Source organism: Pinus tabuliformis, chromosome 7, assembly GCF_031772625.1.
Source record: "Pinus tabuliformis cultivar Carrire ecotype Pingquan chromosome 7, CPIR1, whole genome shotgun sequence".
In the NCBI taxonomy this organism is placed as follows: domain Eukaryota; kingdom Viridiplantae; phylum Streptophyta; class Pinopsida; order Pinales; family Pinaceae; genus Pinus; species Pinus tabuliformis.
The window spans coordinates 297,204,077-297,221,076 of record NC_142293.1 but is presented as its reverse complement, the minus strand read 5'-3'; the positions used below and the strand labels follow the sequence as shown (position 1 = coordinate 297,221,076).

Below are 17,000 nucleotides of genomic sequence, written 5' to 3'. Positions count from 1 at the left end.
ATATGCATAGGTGCCACCAATTGATCTGGTTCTATTTCAAGTGGTTCAACTTGGATTGGATGTTCTTGTTCTAATTCAATGGCTTCCAGCAAATCATTTAGATTACCCTTAGAAACAGGACTCTCTTCCACATGAGCAGATTTTCCTTTTTCTTTGTTCAGCTGGCCTCTAGTTCTTGCTCTTGAAACTCTTTCAACTTCACTAGACTTAATTTCATCTTTTCTTTTGTGAGTCTTCTGTTTAGATGATTCTGGTGTTTCTTTAAGCGGCAACTTAGAGGCTTCTTTTTCAAACACTTTGGATGATTTTGAAGTTTTGACTACTGATGCCTCAGGAGTTTCTTTGACTGCTAACTTAGGAGTCTTCTTTGTTGATGCTTCAGGTGTTTCTTTGACTGTTACAGACCTCTCTGGCTTCTTTGTTTTAGCTTTGGGCTACTTATGGTCTGTTATTTCTTTCCTAATCTCAGCCAAAGTAGTATCCTCACTCCTATCTTCTCTTTCTCTTACAGGTAATGGAGTGAGGCCCGTTTTACTAGGGAAACCGGCCATGAATACAAACGAATCCCAGTCTTTACCAATTTTATGTAGGCTATCCAACACCAATAATTTAACCAGACCATGATGAAAAAGAGATGTTTCATAAGCTTCCTTTTTCAACTGAATCTTGTCACACATCTTAGAAATACTCCTGAATAAGTAAAAAGGGATGTCTATTGAGCTCTTACCAGTGAAGTGTAGTAGCAGCTTGAAATGATATGAGTAGACTTTGTTGTACCGACCTTCACATGTCAAGTACTTCTGGATGCATGTCAATAATGTAGCATAATTCTCCTTAAGATAGCTCCTTGGGACAGCTTTAGTAAGATCTTCGTCTACATATGGTGCCTTTAAGAACTCCTTACACGGACCCATATCAAACTTGAAATTCTTGAACCATTCTTGGCCACCTCTTGGGATTTCTGTGACTGTAGAAATGACTTCAGGGGAAACCGGAAACTCCAGCATGGCCACCTTTGAATTTAATCCCGTGAAGTTCACTGCAAATGCCTTGGTCACTTCTGCATGTCCACCTTTGAGTTTTTCACAGAACCGCCAACAACCAGCAGCTCTGAACGCCTTTGCTACTTCCTCATCCCTGAGGGTTACATCTAATCCCTCCGGCTCTGTTCTCACACATCTACCCGAACGGTGCTCCTTTCTCTCCATGTTTCTTTGCACAATTCTACACAAGGAAATGACGGTGGTTTGTAGCACGATCACACTCTTTGGCTGTAGAACTCAGGCTCGCTTGTAGTAGTCTGATTAGAATAAAGCTCACGCTTTTCATAGAGTAGAAGACATTCATATGTTATGAAAAACACATTATGGAATGACCACTTCCTATAACGTCCTCCAAACTGACACCTAACTCAATGAAATCAGACCTGATGGCAAAGTAATGGCTAATCATGACACGTAAATGGTGTGAGGAAACAATCATAACCGGACTCGTGACTCACCACTTCTCGGATTAGACATTTCAGGAAGAAAACTAGACAACAGCCCGAAACCCCGATTTCGTAGCGCGGGTAGTTCAAATTTAAAGGAATGCGCTACGAAATCGCTGGCAAACGGGCCGCTACGAAAACACGCAAACATTATTTAGCAGCAGAACTGACCAATCACACTCGCGCTACGAAACTGCGCAAGTACCTAAGAGATCATACCCGCGCTGCGAAACTGCGCAAGTACCAATGACATGACATGACATAACTAACCATGATGGAAGATGACTAATGCCCTTGCCTTTACACGAATTTCATTCATAACTCTTGAATTTCAAAATTTGAAATTGAAATAAGTTAACAAACTTATTTACAAGACCTCAAGACTTTATAAAAACTTATGGATAATTAACATATACATGAACTATAGATTCTAGTGATAACAATATCCATGATGGACCAGTTGAGGGTCACTTTGCGGGAAACACAACAATGCACAAGGTCATGCCGCGGGTGAGTTTTTACAAGCCTACATTATTCAAAGATGAACATGCCTATGCTCGCAAGTGCCTGGTCTATTAGATATGTGCCGAAATAAAATAAAGGTCAGCAACCCCACTACAACCTATTGTAGTGGATGAGCCATTCTAGTAGTGGGGCTTGGATATCATTGGGGATATTTTCCCACCTTCGTCAAAGCAGCACTGCTACATATTATTTTACGTGGTGGACATAATCAATTCCACTAAAACAAGTGAATAATTCGGAAGTCATTAGCCTCCTAAAGAATAACATCATCTCCAGGTTTGGCATTCCTGTATCACTTTTTTTTGACAATGCAACATACTTTTATTCATTAAAGATTTATGACTTTTCATTGAAAAATGGTATCGTGTTAAAGAATTCTACTAACTATTACCCTCATGGAAATGGTCTTGTTGATTCCATGAACAATAACCTTATTTGCATCATAAAAAAGACCATTTACTATGAACAATGAAACTAGCACTATGCTCTGGCGAATACTCTATGGGCTGACTGAGTCACACCTAAGACCTCTATGAATACCTCCCCCTACTTCTTGCGATACGAAAAAGAAGTCATCCTCCCGCCAAATATATACTTTCATGTTCTCTAGTTGTCCCAAGAATCCAAAGGAAAGCCATGTCTATTAATTTAGCATAGGATGGACACATTACACAAGCTACAAGAAGAAAGAGTAAAAGCAAAATAAAAGTTTATGCCTCACCAGAACCATATCAAGAGATGGTTTGATAGAAAGTCTACAGGGAGTACCAGCTTCACTGTGGGTGACTTAGTCTTTAAGTGCGATAAACACCGTGAAGTAAAGGAAAACACATGAAGTTTCAGTCCCTATGGATTGGCCCATTCACCGTTCACGATGTTATGCTACTATACCAATAGGTGTCATATTTTATGATTGACTGGTTAAAATCCCTAATATGTTCATCCTTTCCCTCCTACAAAGGTTTTCCATATTTCGAAAAACCAAAAAATTAAAAAATGAAAAGAGGGTATACCCTAAAAGAAAAATCAAAGGGTAACAAAAAGAATGAAATGGTCAAAAAATGAAGAAATGAACCCCAAATCAAATAGACCAGGAAAGTGTGAAATTCCAAATGCCACTACTACTTCATGTTTTGTAAATAAAGTTTCAGGTGCAGTTTGTTGAAATTCATGTTGCAGTTGATGAATAGCCAAACAGCTTAATCTTGGCTAGTTCATGTTTCAATTTCCTATTTTAGAAATAGAAAATAGAAATCTGTCCAAACTGTTCAATCTTGGCAGATAAGTAGATAGCTAGAGAAGCAAAGGAGCTCAACTGTTTAAACTGAGCCCTTGGAAGAAATAAGTGCAGATTTAGGTAGGCTTACAATGAAAAGAAAATAAAAGCTAGAAGGGTTTGCTAGCCTAAATGCACCCAAAGAAAAAGGAAGAAAAAATGTTAGGTATAATAGGCTGGGTAGGTAATTTTCGTGTTGCAGAAGCATCCTTATGATTAATTTTTTCTCTCAAGATGTTCACCTTATTGTTATCATAAGTACCATGGAAACTATTTGGTTACAAATCAAGTGATGCACGACTAACTTCCCTTCACACTTCTCCCAAAATCACTTACTAACCTCCCCCCAAGGATATTAAGATGTGCTTAATATCACTGAATCACTCCATCTCATTTCATGAAAAAGGCCTAAGTAAAACCACATTCTTACTTTAGGCAAAGAAGCCACGTTTCTTGTGTAAAACCCTTTTCATTCCCTTAGCCTAACTTTCTTAACATTAGACTTAGTGCTTGCTTCCAATCATATTCATATTAACTAATAAATTTATTATATAAATCCCTTGCATAAATTCCCCTTCCCCATATATTGTTAATACACTAAAAACCCCTATATTATACATATCTCGCCCCGATTTTATTATAAATCATAAAGTTGTTCATCGAGAATTAATGGTTTATCTGAAATACATTAAGAACCCTCCCCACACTCATAATGAGTTAATTAACCTCACATTAATTAAAAAACCTAATCAAGACCCTGCAACCTCGCAAACCAATGATAAATGACCTCTGCTACACAGTAATTTGTCACCATCCCTGTTACTCCTCTTGTCGTACCTTGGAGGACCCATCCCGGGAGTTATAAGAAGTGACAAAGTCTAAAAACACTTGCATTATGTTCCCCTGAGTATGTACTCCATGTTCCCTGAAGACATCTTCTGCAGATTATCCCTGAAAAGTGATCTTTTTCCATTGGTGCAAGTCCACAGTACTCTACCCGCGCCAATGATGGAGATCCTCAAAAGAGGGCGCGACCATTGGCGCTCTGTCTTAGAGCAACAGTCACGCCAACCAAATTTAGTCGTGCTTTTTGCCTTAACGCACGTCCGATTGTTGTTTCCTTCATTACATGGAGCTTTTCTGAGGATAAAAAAGTCTTTTGTCGAGCTTTATCCATCTTTATGGCTTTTGCTAATCCGCGAAAGGTGTCCTGGTTCATTTTATCCTCCTCCCTTCTTCATTTATATAAGCTTGTCATTATGCATTGGACAAGCTAGTGTTGGCTAGTGTTGGAGAGTGTTAGTGCTAGTGATTTAGTGATTGAGTGATAGTAGTGATGATTATTGGTCATGGAGTGTTATATGTTGAGTTCTTGAGTTCTTGGATTGATGCTAGTGAGTGCTAGAGAGGTTATGCTGCCGGAGAGGAGATGCATTGTAAGACACATATAGTTACTTGCCCAGCCAGGAGAAGGGTCGACGTCAGAACAATGGTTGTAACTTTTCCTGTTTATTATTAATTGATGAGCGACTGCTATTATAGTTCCAATCTCATTATCCATCATGGTGATGTGTTGATTTATTTCCTTTTTGACTGAAATATAGTTGTGCCTTGGTAGTTTTTATGTTGGTATCTGTTTCTTCCTTTGCATGTGCAGGTGATCGTTTATGATCTGTTGGAGCGAAGGAGCGAGGATGTCAACTCTGCTTCAATCATAGCGTTGGACTCCAGGTTGGTCTTCTTGATCCACCTTTGATGCATAACTAGGAACTTGCGTAGCAGCGTGGTTTGATTGTGGCTAGTTCTGTTATAGGCTAGTGGGATCGCCTCTGTCCGCATAGGGGATTTACCTCACCAACAAATTGGCGACTCCACTGGGGAGTAACTATTTGATTTTTGTCTTGCATGTTAATTTTCTTCTGCTTGCTTGAGTGAATGAGCTTCCTGAGTCAGTTTTGAGATTATTCTTTACTGTTTGGCCCATCATTTATTTTTCTAGTTGGCAAGCTTAATTGGCGCGGTTATTTCTCTGACAGTCGCGCCAGTTGGCGCATGTTGCTCAAAAGCAACTCGCGCCAATCCTGTGGTAGCGCAAGTTGCAGGCTGACAGTTGCGCCAGCTCTGTAAATTTTGCCTATGTGTGGGTGGAAAGCTCTTTCAGTCTCTTTATATATCTCTCTCAGCGTCTGGAACTGTGTTGAACCTCTGCTTGACTGGTCTTAGCCTGTATCCCTCAGCTGTTTGCTCATTTCTATTGATTTTTGTCTCAGCCCTAGGATATCTAGTGACTTTGCATGTCTAACCTTCTGTGGGAAGTTTCGATCTCTTGATTATCCAGTCAGCTTGTTGGTTGTGTTCTGCACCTATCCAGTGCTTTGTTAAAGCTTGATCTTCTATACTCTGAATACTTCACTTCTAGCCTCTTTGAAGTTCACTAGTCTTTGTGTTTTTCCTTGCTTGCATGGTTCATTTTAGTGTTTCAGAATTGGTTCTATTTCATTAACTGAACTTGGATTGTGCATATCTCTTAGAATTTGTTTACATGCATCATGCCATCTTAAAGGAAAGAAAAAAAATCTCTTGCATCATAGTAGTTAGCATTTATTGTTATTTGTTGCTATTAAAAAGAAAAAGACAAAATTTCGTTTCTTGTTATTAGCTGCATTAGGGTCTTTGTTGTTTGTTGGAGTGATCATTTCGTTTGTGAAAAAGATCTCAACCTTCCTGTAGATAGAATTCATCGAATCAAATGATTTAATTTTGGCATATAGTTTGCATGTAAGAAGTTTTTGAGATATCACATACGGTAGGACCAAAAAACTGAAACATAATCAAAGATAAACTTTAAAATGAACTCAATGAACATAACAACGCATTGGAACATAATGCAAACACTCTAGAGGTCTAGGTTAGAGACGTGTTCCGGCGTCTTTAAACCTGGTAGTTTATCGTCGAGTGGTTGGGTGATTCCTCCAAGGTGAAATGATAGGTGCCAATACGGACTGTGCTCCCACGTACCGTCGAGTATATATTGGGAGACCCCTATAGGAATAAAGCCTTTATCCATAGGAAGCCGTGTCAGCCGCCCTACGATTCGCAATGCAGTGAACACAGCATTCACGAAGATCGACCACCCGTACCCTAAAAAGTATTCTGTGGTTTTGTGAAAAGTTTGGCACACCCTCTACCTAGAATTCCAGAGCAGTCACTTTTGATCCTTTTCGGACTCCTTAAACGAAAAGGTGCCTGTGAGCGTCTTGTCACTTCGTGCTCATTAAATATTCGAAGGAGACTAGAGTCATATTTTATCCTTTTCTCGACTCTTAAAAAATGAAAAGGTTAAGTTCAGTGTCTTAAAATTTATTGGCCACGATAACATCTACCCAATTAGCTTTCGTTTGTGTCAGTCCGAAGTAGGAGTTATCTCGATAAACTTCTCAAGTTTCATCCTGGCAGAATTACCATTTTCGTCTTCTACCGAAACACCGGTGGTGAGTCTTCCTGTGGTTCTAAGTATACAACCACTTAGTTCTCGTGCCCTGGGTGACGAGACTTACCAGTTTCATTGGAACCCTACGTGGGAACCTTTTGAGGACGGTATCCCTTGTTGGGACCATCCTTCTCCTCGTGGGTCAGTCCCACCAGTTTCATCCGACATGGATGATTTGTCTCCTACAACGACCGATGAGTCCGTTGCAACGAGTGGTGAAATTCCCACCTCAACGGACCCTATACATGTTAGTAGTACGCCTACTACTACAAATTTACCACTAGGCTATAAAGCTTTGAGAGATGCTACGCCTTCTGGAACTCCGTTCATAGGTCCCATTTGGTCATCACACACTTTTCCTACTACGGAGCCTTTTACTCCACCAAGTCGCAGTCTATCTGTTACCTCCGTCACGACCGCTCCAACGGTATGTGCAGCCCCTTTGACTTCTATTTCTAGTCGTCCCTCAGCTTCTTTGTTTGGAGTCTTTGACCCCATGACAAATGTCCCAATGCAGGAGCCATATGATCCATATTTGTCATCTCAACCGGTTGTTGAGGTATCGGTCCCATTGTCAATTGATTGGACCTCCACCTCTTTCCATGATGGTCAAGTTTTATCTGCGCAATCTCCAATACAACCCCCTCAAGACCAACCAGGGCAATCCGTTCATGGAAACCCTTTCGTTACTGTTGCTCCTTTTTCCTCTTCTTATATGCAACCTTCTGGTAACTCAGGTCAGTCGTCTTTTCAACAAGTCCAACCTGGTATCCAGCAGGGCTATCCCGTTGGACAAAGTGGTCAACAAACTATTAACCCAAACCAATCCAATGTCCGTTATAGTCCAATGTCTGGACAAGTTACTCAACCACTCGGTCAACCTACTGTCCAGTATTCACAACCCTCTGGGAAGGTTGGTCAGCTTCAAACACAGTTGAGCCAACCAACTGCCCAGTCTCCTCGACCATCTAGTCTGCTAGGACAACCTTCAACTGCGCAACAACAGTTCCAGCAGGTAGGCCAACCTCAGTATCAGCAGGTACAACCTTCTGGACAGATCGGCCAACCTCACCATCAACAAGGTTTTCCTTCTGGCCAGATAGCCCACCCTATAGGACAGTCTATTGGCACTGCTCAATCCGGTCCGTGGCCCCAAATGGGACCCCAATACCCATTTGGTCTTCAAATGCAGGCCGGGTCTCAATCACAAACTTTTTATCCAACCCAGCCTGGTCCTTCAACTCAATTCAGAGCCCCACCACTGTATGGCTACCAACAACCTCAAGGGAAATTTTCGTTTGCCCCGTACCAGAACTACCAGCAACCGCAAGCGAATCCCTCGCAAACTTATCAACAGCAGTACGGCACACCTGCAACATCATTTGGTAATCCTTATGCTGGGGGGCACTATACAAATCCCTATGGCCAATCCACTACGGGGCCAAATCCTTCCGGACAAACTCTATGGGGGCAACCACCACCTGGCTGGAACCCTGGTGCTCCACCCTACCAACAGCCCCAAATGTCTTTCAATCCTCAATTACCATTCTTAGCAACTTTAGAATTACCATATGTATCCAAATTAACCAATGATCCTATTCTTCATAATCCTTATTGGCTTCCAGTTCCAACTAAAATACCTGGTGACTGTCCAAAATTCGATGGTAAAGCCAATGAAGACCCACAAGCCCATGTTATGACCTATCATTTGTGGTGTTCATCTAATTCATGGCTTGACGATTCAATTCGGCTCCGCCTTTTTCAAAGGACTCTCACTGGCTCTGCCGCTAAGTGGTATATCGAACTTCATCGCGGGTCCTTTCAAGATTTCAATTCCTTGGCTATGGCATTTCTCACTCACTTCCAGTTACCCATTCGATACGAAACGGGTACGCACCTCCTCACTTCCTTAAGACAAACGACAGCTACGCATATCTCTGATCATATCCATGAATGGAGACGGCGTAGACATATGATCAAATTTTGGATTCCCGACCAGCTTCTTACCGATTGGTTTACGACTTTGTTCGTGCATCCGATAGCTCGGGATATCGCCATGGGGGCGTGTGTCACTGAAGAGAAAGCTATTGCTCGAGCTCAGTACCTTGACTTGGTTTATTCTCAATCAGGTACATTATATGATTATCTGCCTGATGTCCCAAGACAAGGAACATCTAAAGCCCCGCCAACACCCACTGTTGACGGTATCATTGGTTCGGTTAATTCATCCTCAAAGAAAAATTCGACGAACCCTGCGAAGCAAAAAACATCTACTTCGAATGGACAACCTTCCCAGGCATCGCCAGGTTCGAATGTTACTTTTGAGGTTAATGCCGTCCAATCTAATACGGCAAACAAGGCTTCGAAAGAAAAGAAAAAAGGGAAAGCGAAAAATAAGCCGGAGCAACCTAAGCAGGAAACCCCAAAACCTCAACCTGAGGACGGCACTAAACGCAAACCCAAATATCCTTGTCTTATTTGCAATGAAGATCACTTTACCAAGGATTGCCCGAGGCGGTCCGAAGTTAGTCGTTTGTTAAAAGGCACCTCTGGGACTCCTGCGGTGCTCAAAGAGCCCTTTCCCACCCAACACACTCAAAGAACTCAAATGGTGGCTGACCCTACTCAGCCTCCCTCTTCCTTTGATTCTCAAGTGTTTATGGCTGGTACAATTCCCATTAATATCAGTACTCGAATGAAAGATTATTCGTCATCTGCCGGGAAGGAGCCTGAGGTTCCCCCAAGTGCTCCCCCGTTCAGTTCAGGTCCGCTCCACATCGAGAGACCTACCACTGAAACGCCTCTTCGACCACCTCCAAAAGGAGTACTCCGGAAATCCTCGTATAATCCGAATGCTCGTGCTGCACAGCACTACAACATCGTTGAGGACTTAGCACAGACTCCGTCAACTATGTCCGCTTTAGAGGTTCTCCAGAGCTGCCCTTCTCAGAGGAAGTCCATGCTATCTGCCATTGGTGGCATAGACCCGGCCGATTCGGATTTAATAACTTTTGACTTAGAGTGCCACACTCTAAGACTACCTCCCCAAATCGCCTTCCTCATACAGGTAATTATTGATTCCAAGACGATTCATCGTACAGTTATTGATGAAGGTGCCTCAACTTGCATCATGTCCGTTGCCTATTGGAAAGCGATTGGATCTCCGACGTTGAGCCAATCTCCCACTGCCTTGGAAGCTTTTGATGGAAGAGCGTCCCGTCCTTACGGTATACTCCAACGTCTACCAATCTCTTTGGAAGGGAAGACGGTCGAGATGGAAGTTGAAGTCGTTGATGCTACTCTAACCTACAACCTCCTTCTCGGACGTAGCTGGATATACGCAATGCAAGCTGTTGCTTCATCTTTCTTCCGAATCATCCGTTTTCCTCATCAAGGGAAGATCGTTACCGTTGACCAGCTCTCTTTTTTTGCTTCTTCTTCCGAAGGCACCATCCCGTTCATGGACCATACCTCCAAATTACCTAAGACTCTGGGAGCTGGACTTTTCAGAGATCCTGATCTTATGGGTGTTTTTCCACTCCCTCCTATAAATGTCGCCTCTGTCAACATGATCGCTACTGGCTCTGATCCGTGGCTCGTACCCCCTACAGACCAAGTAGATTCCTGGGGTGACCAGATGCCATTGAGTCCCGCCGAGTTTAATTATGTTGAAATCATTGCTGCCTCGGCTCCCTCCTCTACGCTTATTCCATCCTCAGGACTTCTAGATAAGGCTTCTTCGGATTCTCTAGGAGAAATATTCCTCTCCGACGAAGCTATTATTGAGACTATGTCTCTAGAGGAACCTCCCTGGTATAGTTCTCACCATCGTTCCTCATTTCTCCCTGCCTCACAGCATTTCCTGACATGCCTCGAGCGGTTTGCTCTTTGTCTACCATCATAAATCCTTCAAACGCCTATTCAAATTGATCAGGTTTTTTCTGAAGGAAATATGGCAAACATTACACGAACCCAACCCCTCGACATCTCTGTTAAACCCGGGATAGTCGAGCATCTTCATATCGGAGTCACTTGTACTCCAGCGGAGATTCAACTTTATTCTGAACTTTTTCGCGAATTTCGTGATGTTTTCGCATGGTCCTATGAAGAAATGCCTGGCATTGATTCTAGCATAGTGATGCATGAAATAATCACGTACCCAGATGCTAAGCCTATTCGTCAACGTCTACGCCCTGTACACCCTCGGAAGGCTGCGGCGATTAAGGCCGAAGTAGAAAAGCTTCTTAACGCCGGTTTTATTTATCCTATTCCTCTTACAGATTGGGTTTCTAACATAGTCCCTGTAACTAAAAAACAAGGTACAATCCGGGTTTGTGTCGATTACCGTGATATAAACAAAGCCTGTCCTAAAGATAATTTTCCCACACCATTCATTGATCAGATCATTGACGAGTGTGCCGGCAGTGAAATGTATTCTTTTATGGACGAGATCAATATTGCTCCTGTTGATCAACACAAAACGGCCTTTATTTGCCCATGGGGGACTTTTGCCTATAAGAAGCTCCCTTTCGGTCTTAAAAATGCCGGTGCTACCTTCCAGCGCGCGATGTCTTATGCATTTCATGACATTCGGCATATTGTGCAACCTTATCTGGATGATCTTCCTGCTCATTCAGCTAAACGTGAGGACCACCCTAAACACCTTCGCGAAATCTTTCTTCGCTGTCAGTACTACCGCATCTGGCTAAATCCCCACAAATGTGTCTTCTGCGTTGAATCTGGCAGACTTCTCGGTTTTATCGTTTCTAGAGAAGGCATCCGTTTGGATCCCCTTAAAGTCGAAGCTATCATCAATCTCCCTCCCCCAAATTCTTTGCATCAGTTGCAAAGTTTGCAGGGGAAAGCCAATTTTTTACGCCGTTTTGTTCCCAACTATGCCGAAGTAGTTAAAGGTTTTACGCGATTACTGAAGCGTGATATCCCTTTCCATTGGGATGCCACAGCTCAGGAATCTTTTGAACGTCTCAAGAGTTTACTTGTTTCTGCTCCATTGCTTCGTCCTCCGAATTATTATCGCGACTACACCTTGTATTTGGCTGCCGCCGATACCACTATCGGCATGGTTCTTGTCCAAACTGATGATGATAACACTGAACATGTTATTTACTATCTCAGCTGCAACCTGTTAGACACGGAAACTCGATATGCTTATATCGAAAAGTTGGCACTAGCCGCAGTTTGTGTTGTACAACGTTTCCGTCATTATATTCTTTTGCGTACTACTACTATGATTTCTGATTGCAACCCCATGACGTACATATTGTCACGCCAGTTACTAGGGGGAAAATACTCAAAGTGGATTGTTATCCTCCAAGAGTTTGACTTGGAATTTACCACTGCCAAGTCTAAGAAATCCCTTGTGTTTGCTGAGTTAATTTTCTCTTTGCCATCTTCTTCCTCAACCTCGCCTACAGAAGACCAAATACCGGATGAAACCCTGTTCCTCATTAGCACCCTCGATCCATGGTACGGAGATATAATCACATATCGGCAAACGTCCTCCTTCCGCCCGGGTGTGTCTAAAGACGCTCGGCGGAGGATTCGTCATCAATCTCAACCCTATCGTATCATTGAAGATACGTTATATCGTCTTGGTGTAGACTCCGTTCTCCGCCATTGTCTTACTCTAGAGGAAGCTGAACGGGTTCTAAATGACTGCCACTCTGGCGCTTGTGGTGGACATATGTCCGGATATGCTACAGCCCAAAAAATCCTTCGTGCTGGCTATTTTTGGCCCTCTATTTTCAAGGACTGCATCCTTGCTGTCCGTTCTTGTCATGAGTGCCAGATATACCAATGGAAAATGCGAGCGCCTTCTGCTCCGTTGCACCCTGTGGTTTCCATCGAGAAATCACTCGACCTTTAGGAATTCTTCCCAATGTACCTATCACGTTAGAAGGGAAGACTATCCAAATGGGTCTCATGGTAGTCCAAGGTCCGTTAGATTACAATTTACTCCTTGGACGAGACTATATTTATCGCATACGTGCTATTGTGTCCTCACTCTTCAGAGTGATGTGTTTTCCGCATGAAGGAAGAACGATCAAAGTCGTAGACCAACTTTCATTCCCCGGTTCACACTTCACATATAGTCATCTGCCATTCCTGAATGGTCTTATTTCCACAGGAAATGCCCCAGCACCCACTCCGTCATTCTGATGATGGCAGCTCACCCGGGCGCATGACTGAAGCCTGGGGGGGCATGCATCCTCCTTCAAAATCGAGTCTTTCCAAGTAAACCTTCATTCCATCCACTCCGTGAATGCCATGAAGCTTGGGGGGCATGTACCTCGATTTGTATAATCATGCTGGGGGCATGCAACAAATTTTTTTTTACAAGCAAAGTTCTCCATGGTTCAAGCTTGTGTAAAAATGAACCCATACCTGATTTACATCCCGTGATTGCCTTTTATCCGCTAAATCCTGCTAGATGAGCCTTGGTTGTTTCATTCCATCGCCACCATCTTTTTGGCCGATCATATGCTTTCACTTGGTTGTTTCTCCTTTCCTGAGGAACCGCAGCGATGAGTGGTTTTATTAGCCAGCCTCTTAACCTTTACGTGTTTCAAGTGAGTTCCACCATTACCGGAACCAGTTGTTATCCCTTATACTACTCGTTCCTTCAGGACGAGTCGCCTTTACGCTCTTTTCTGACTCGTAAAATATGAAAAGATTGCCGAGTATTTTTCCCTTTTTGACTCGTTAAAGAAAATAAAAATGGAGGTCCGCTTTCAGCTCTTTTCTGACCATTTAAAGAGGAAAAGATTGCCGAGTCGCTCCTCTTGACTCGTTAAATGGTGATAAGGGGCGGTCGTTTTAAGTTCTTTTTGTCGACCGTTAAAACATGAAAAGATTACCGGGTTTTTGTCGTTTCAAACTCGTTAGTGGTTACGAAACGACGTGGTTTTGACCGCTTTTTTACTTTTTCAGGTCGAAGTCATTAATCATGAAAATTACTCCTCGATCGTAATGATCGGGCGGTTCTTTCGGGTATTATTTTATACTTTTTCGGGCCCGAGAGACACAAATTTACGAAAAAGGACATCCTTGGAGTTTCCTTTTCTGCTGTTTTTTCAAACTCTCTAAACATGAAAAGACGCCGAGTTCTTCCTTTGTCAGACTCGTTAAAACTTAATGACATCGGATTTTGTCACAACACAAGCATATGCTATCCCCATCAAGCTGGTTAAAAATAACTGGGGTACTCGCCAGAAATGGCGGGGGGAAAAGAAAATTTTTGAACCATAATTATTACCGTAACGGCAGTATGTCGCTCTTGAACATGGCACTTTTTGTTTTCGTGTCCGGGGTGGGGATATTTCATCTCATATCTTTCACTTGCTTCCATGGACTTGGGTACCCTATTTGACCTCTCATTCACTCATTGCCTCGTCATCATGACCTTTGATACATTGATGTCAAATACTGCCAATTCCGTTAATGTGCCGCCGATATGTTCAAGAGAAGTTGACCTCTGAAAAAACAACCTCCCTCTGATAGTTCGCACAATCTTGATTCACAACTTCATCTCTCTGTCTCGTGTCGATGATGTGGGAAACATTATGGCCCACCTTCGATCAAGGTCATTCCCTGTCGACTTCAACTCATTATCCAGGGAATTGATCTAGAGACTCCTTTCCGGTGCCTTGGAGCCTGCATGCCTCAATGGCAGGTTCTTCGTGTTCGACGTGAGGTTTTCATCATTGGCCTCCGATCGAATTATTCTACGGGTGTTTGACTTCAGACCATTTATTCACACGCCGTAGATTGTACCTATAGTACCTTGAGGGCCATTGTCATTATTGGTGGTACCTCTCGCGCCTGTTAACAGTTTCCACTATTGACTGGTAATCAGGCGATGTTCATGCATGTTCGACTTCAGCTCATATATTCACATGCTTGGACTTGTACTCTTGTTCGGGTCGAGATGGAGCGCAAGACCCTGGATTGTGTCTGTTGTAATCCAGGCGTGATTCTTGATACTTGACTCATTCACTGGATGGCTGCGACCATACCTGAGTCAATTCATTGATCCTAACCAGATGGCTGCGTCCATACTATGGATCCAGATTATTTATGTACTCTCTTATGGATGGCTGCGACCATACCACGTACATCATGTAATTGAACTATTAGTCATGTCTCTTAATACAGCTCCTCAGCGGTAGTAACTATATGTGCTCTTATGTGCTCTTATGTGTGTTCTTGTAAAGCATTTCACCCCTCTCCACCTCTCGGACTTCATGCTTTAGGGGGCATCTGTTACACAGTAATTTGTCACCATCCCTGTTACTCCTCTTGTCGTACCTTGGAGGACCCATCCCGGGAGTTATAAGAAGTGACAAAGTCTAAAAACACTTGCATTATGTTCCCCTGAGTATGTACTCCATGTTCCCTGAAGACATCTTCTGCAGATTATCCCTGAAAAGTGATATTTTTCCATTGGCGCAAGTCCACAGTATTCTACCCGCGCCAATGATGGAGATCCTCAAAAGAGGGCGCGACCATTGGCGCTCTGTCTTAGAGCAACAGTCGCGCCAACCAAATTTAGTCGTGCTTTTTGCCTTAACGCACGTCCAACTGTTGTTTCCTTCATTACATGGAGCTTTTATGAGGATAAAAAAGTCTTTTGTCGAGCTTTATCCATCTTTATGGCTTTTGCTAATCCGCGAAAGGTGTCCCGGTTCATTGTATCCTCCTCCCTTCTTCATCTATATAAGCTTGTCATTATGCATTGGACAAGCTAGTGTTGGCTAGTGTTGGAGAGTGTTAGTGCTAGTGATTTAGTGATTGAGTGATAGTAGTGATGATTATTGGTCATGGAGTGTTATATGTTGAGTTCTTGAGTTCTTGGAGTGATGCTAGTGGGTGCTAGAGAGGTTATGCTGCCGGAGAGGAGATGCATTGTAAGACACATATAGTTACTTGCCCAGCCAGGAGAAGGGTCGACGTCAGAACAATGGTTGTAACTTTTCCTGTTTATTATTAATTGATGAGCGACTGCTATTATAGTTCCAATCTCATTATCCATCATGGTGATGTGTTGATTTATTTCCTTTCTGACTGAAATATAGTTGTGCCTTGGTAGTTTTTATGTTGGTATCTGTTTCTTCCTTTGCATGTGCAGGTGATCGTTTATGATCTGTTGGAGCGAAGGAGCGAGGATATCAACTCTGCTTCAATCATAGCGTTGGACTCCAGGTTGGTCTTCTTGATCCACCTTTGATGCATAACTAGGAACTTGCGTAGCAGCGTGGTTTGATTGTGGCTAGTTCTGTTATAGGATAGTGGGATCGCCTCTGTCCGCAGAGGGGATTTACCTCACCAACAAATTGGCGACTCCGACATGGATGATCTGTCTCCTACAACGACTGATGAGTCCGTTGCAACGAGCAGTGAAATCCCCACCTCAACGGACCCTATACATGTTAGTAGTACGCCTACTACTACAAATTTACCACTGGGCTATAAAGCTTTGAGAGATGCTACGCCTTCTGGAACTCCGTTCACGGGTCCCATTTGGTCATCACACACTTTCCTACTACGGAGCCTTTTACTCCACCAAGTCGCAGTCTATCTGTCACCTTCGTCACAACCGCTCCAATGGTATGTGCAACCCCCTTGACTTCTATTTCTAGTCGTCCCTCAACTTCTTTGTTTGGCGTCTTTGACCCCATGACAAATGTCCCAATGCAAGAGCCATATGATCCATATTTGTCATCTCAACCGGTTGTTGAGGTATCGGTCCCATTGTCAATTGATTGGACCTCCACCTCTTTCCATGGTGGTCAAGTTTTATCTGCGCAATCTCCAATACAAGCCCCTCAAGACCAACCAGGGCAATCCGTTCATGGAAACCCTTTCATTACTATTGCTCCTTTTTCCTCTTCTTATATGCAACCTTCTGGTAACTCAGGTCAGTCGTCTTTTCAACAAGTCCAACCTGGTATCCAGCAAGGCTATCCCGCTGGACAAAGTGGTGAACAAACTATTAATCCAAACCAATCCAATGTCCAGTATAGTCCAATGTCTGGACAAGTTACTCAACCACTCGGTCAACCTACTGTCTGGTATTCACAACCCTCTGGGCAGGTTGGTCAGCCTCAAACACAGTTGGGCCAACCAACTGCTCAGTCTCCTCAACCATCTAGTCTACTAGGACAACCTTCAACTGCGCAACAACAGTTCCAGTAGGTAGG

General features: G+C 43.0%; 1 pseudogene; it reads right to left on the bottom strand.

Moving 5' to 3' along the window:
• Positions 1-16,478, bottom strand: part of LOC149247043 (E3 ubiquitin-protein ligase WAVH1-like) — a 58,520-nt pseudogene extending 42,042 nt beyond the window's left edge.
• Between the last annotated feature and the right edge of the window lie 522 nt (positions 16,479-17,000).